At 50.5% G+C, this 4427-nt stretch overlaps 1 pseudogene; it reads right to left on the minus strand.

Moving 5' to 3' along the window:
• Window positions 1–1803: 1803 nt before the first annotated feature.
• On the minus strand, window positions 1804–2897 carry LOC112930591 (glyceraldehyde-3-phosphate dehydrogenase-like; annotated as a pseudogene).
• Window positions 2898–4427: the final 1530 nt, after the last annotated feature.

Consider the following 4427-nt stretch of genomic DNA (forward strand, 5'->3'; position numbering starts at 1 on the left):
TGCCTGGTAGATGGGCTGGCCTGGGGCCTGGGGTCTGGGGCCTGGAGCCTGGGGTCTTGGGGTCTGGGGCCTGGAGCCTGGGGTCTTGGGGTCTGGGGCCTGGGACCTGGGGCCTGGGGCCTGGGACCTGAGGTCTAGGGTCTGGGCCTGGGCCCTGGGGTCTGGGGTCTGGGGCCTCGGGCTTGGGGCCTGGGGTCTGGAGCCTGGGGTCTGGGGCCTGGGGTCTTGGGGTCTGGGACCTGGGGCCTGGGGTCTTGGGGTCTGGGGCCTGGGACCTGGGGTCTGGGGCCTAGGACCTGGGGTCTGGGGTCTGGACTTGGGACCTGGGGTCTGGGGTCTGGGTCCTGGGGTCTGGTGCTTGGGGTCTGGGGTCTGGGGCCTGGGGCTTAGTGCATGGAGCCTGGGGCCTAGGTCCTGGCGTCTGGGGTCTGGGGCCTGGGGCCTGGGGGAAGAGCCTGGTCAAAGCACTAACATCCTGGCTTCCACCAAAAACCAGAAAACCCTCGGAGTAACTTAAGCTGCTACCATTTCTGGCTTTGTGTAAGCCAGTTGAAACTAGTTTTTATTGAGCAACTTTGAGTTAGTTCTTATCTCTCGCGCTGGCAAGGTCTTGAGGAGGCCTGTGGTTCCAAGCAGGAGGCTCTCGCCCGTGGGCTCCCACACCTGGCGCAGGCTGGGGTCCGGCCTCAGCCCCGCTCCCGGCCGTCCCCATCTCCGCCTCCCCGCGCCCCCGACCGAGGCCCTGAGTCGGTCAGCTGGCGGGCTGGCACCCGCTTCCTGTCCCGCAGACCTGGGCGCACTTCCTGGGCTGTTATCTGACTCCACTATCGGCAGGTGGCATCCAGGAACACCGGGGACTTCTAGGAAAAACAATGTTCTGCAAGACGAAGGCACGTGGCCCGGTGACCCCGGTGGCCCCGCTGAGGCCTGTGCGCCCCAGAGCCAGCAGCCTGGCTCGACCTGGGAGCCCACGCCCCGAGCCCGCTCTCCTTGTTGATTGCAAGGAGTCCCACCTGCAGGGGGTCGTGCTGCCTACTCCCTGGACCAGCCTGGAGAAGTCGCCTCCCCTCTCCGAGCGTCCACCTCCTCCGTCCTCTACGTGCATATTGACCGTGGTTGCTAACACACGTTCAGTGCCTAGGAGGCATCAGGCATGCTAAGCACTGCACATGGTAGTCACCTCCCTCTGCAAGAACTGGCACATTGTGAGATTTTCATCTGGGTCTGTCATTGTTATTATTATCTGTGATGTCATGGGAACCAACAACTTCAATCTAATCATTTAAAAAAAAAAAAAAAAGATTTTATTTGAGAGAGAGAGAGAGCCCGAGCAGGGAGGGGAAGAGGGGGAAAGGGAGAAGCAGGCTTCCCACTGAGCTGGGAGCCCATGTAGGGCTCAATCCCAGGGCCCTGAGATCATAACCTGAGCCAAAGGTAGATGCTTAACTGACTGAGCCACCCAGGTGCCCTTTATCTTTTAATAAATGAGAACACTGACATGGAGAAGCAGTGATTGACCTACCTAAAATCATATGATGTCATCAGTGACAGAGCGAAATCTAGAACCCAAGTCTCATCGAAATTAAGATGTGGCTACCAAAAAGCCACAGAAATCATAGTGTATCTAGAAATATGCTATGGGATTACATGATTTCTATGGAGAAAATTTTTAAATTCTTTTTTTTGGGCGGGGTACAGTATACTTTATTGATGGTACATGACAAGGTAAGGGTCCCCAAGCTCCTCCCCTTCCTCGGGGCCTGGGATGTAAATTGAAGGTCAGGAGATTCTCAGTGTGTTGGGGGATTAAGTTGAGGCAGGTACTCCCCAGCAGCTGAGGGCCTCTCTCTTCCTCTTTTTCTTGCTGGGGCTGGTGGTCCAGGAGGCTCTTACTCCTTGGAGGCCACGTGGACCATGAGGTCCACCACCCAGTTGCTGTAGCTGAATTCATTGTCATACCAGGAAATGAGCTTGACGAAGTGGTCATTGAGGGCAATGTCAGCCCCGGCGTCGAAGGTGGAAGAGTGGGTGTCACAGTCGAAGTCACAGGAGACAACCTGGTCCTCAGTGTAGCCCAGGATGCCCTTGAGGGGGCCCTCCGATGCCTACTTCACTACCTTCTTGATGTCGTCATATTTGGCAGCTTTCTCCAGGCAGCAGGTCAGATCCACAACTGACACATTGGGGGTGGGGACATGGAAGGCCATGCCAGTGAGCTTCCCATTCAGCTCAGGGATGACCTTGCCCATAGCCTTGGCGGTGCCAGTGGAAGCAGGGATGATGTTCTGGGCAGCCCCTCGGCCATCATGCCACAGCTTCCCAGAGGGGACGTCCACAGTCTTCTGGGTGGCAGTGATGGCATGGACGGTGGTCATGAGGCCCTCCTCGATGCCGAAGTGGTCATGGATGACTTTGGCTAGAGGAGCCAAGCAGTTGGTGGTGCAGAAGGCATTGCTGACAATCTTGAGGGAGTTGTCATACTTCTCATGGTTCACGCCCATCACAAACATGGGGGCATCAGCAGAAGGAGAAGAGAAGATGACCCTCTTGGCCCTGCCCTTTAGGTGAGCCCCAGCCTTCTCCATGGTGGTGAAGACCCCAGTGGACTCCACAACATACTCAGCACCAGCATCACCCCATTTGATGTTGGCGGAATCTTGCTCCTGGAAGATGGAGATGGACTTCCCGTTGGTGACAAATTTCCCGTTCTCAGCCTTGACCGTGCCGTGGAATTTGCCATGGGTAGAATCATACTGGAGCATGTACACCATGTAGTTGAGATCAATGATCAGTGAAGGGGTCATTGATGGTGACAATATCCACTTTGCCAGAGTTAAAGCAGCCCTGGTGACCAGGCACCCAATACGGCCAAATCCGTTCACTCCAACCTTCACCATCGTGTCCCAGGGACGTGGGTGGCCCTGCACAGAAGATGCGGCTGTCTGTCAAACAGGGAGGAGCAGAGAACCAAAATTTAAAATTCTAATGAAAAACATAAGTGATCTGAATAAGTGGAGAATGGAAATATTCAATGCTCTTGAGTGGGCAATTTCACATGATAATGGTAATAATTATTCTCGGGTTAATTCATAAATGAAGTGCGGAGACCAGTTGGGCATTTTGAGGAACTTGAAAACTGAATTCTAAAAATGTCTTTGGAGGAAGACAGGTCCACGAATAGCTAAGTTAACTTTAGAAAAAAGAGAGGGGAGAATTGGCTGGAAGTCACTCAGACATTAGAAGGTGGAAGTAATAAAAAGCAGTTGGTTTTGGCACAAGAATAGACAAATGGATTGGTGAATCTTCGTAGAGAGGAGAGTCAGAGCCATATGTAATCAGACCCTAATATATATATGACACAGGAGCCATTGCAATTCTGTAGGGAAAGACCAGATTGTTTAGTGTATGGAGTAGAGGAAACTTGTTCACTATTTGGAGAGGAAATAGAATAGGATCCCTTTCTTAAGAAGGTTCCAGATGACTTCAAGTTCTAAATGTGAAAGATAAAATATCAGATATTAGAGAAAAAAAAGTGAGCCATTTTTATGACCTAGGGGAAGGAAGAGTTTTCGTGAACAAAAATAAGGATCACTTTTCAACAAAGAATATAGGGACAAAGTCACTAGACAGGTGACAGGAAAGATAAAGATTTTTGTGATATCTCAAATTGCAAAGGCAGGTACGATTTACAGACAGCAGGCATGATTTCCTGCTACCCCAGCAGAGGAGAGCAGCCCCTGTAAGAAAATGGGAAAAGAAAACCTAATAGATACAAGGAAGAAAGCTTACAAATTAATAGATAAATGAAGAAATGCTCAAAATCATGAATAGTCAGTAAATGCCAGTTAAAGCAATAAGATGTCCCTTTAACCTATTGACTGAACAATTAGAAAACTATAAAATGCAAGTGTCATTTAGGTGCAGGGATAAAGGACCCCGCATACACTGATGTACACGGACGAGAGTGTATCTGCATTAGTCTGAGTTATTTAATGAGATTGTGAATATGCATGCATCCTGGAGGGCCCAGCAATCCCACTCCTGGGCATAAATCCCAAGAAATTCTTTTTTTAAAAAAATTTATTTTTTATTTACATTCAATTTAGTTAACATAGAGTGTATTCTTAAGTTTCAGGGGTAGAATTTATTTTTATTTATTTATTTTTTACATTTTTTAAAATCTAAATACAATTTGCCAACATACAGTATAACACCCAGTGCTTCTTACTGAGCTCTGAGAGGGGTAGGTTTGGTTATTCTTTGTAATTATTCGCTCTCCTTGCCCCATAAAAGGACTTCCACTGACCTCAGACCTCAGCAGGACTTTGAGGAGGATGCTGGGCTTCTCAGCCTGAGGGGGTAGGGCAGGGGGTAGGGATGGGGGTGAGGTCAGGCTCGGCCACGTGACTTGCTTTGGCCAGTGGAAC

Source organism: Vulpes vulpes, chromosome 5 (genome assembly GCF_048418805.1).
Source record: "Vulpes vulpes isolate BD-2025 chromosome 5, VulVul3, whole genome shotgun sequence".
Taxonomy (NCBI): Eukaryota; Metazoa; Chordata; class Mammalia; order Carnivora; family Canidae; genus Vulpes; species Vulpes vulpes.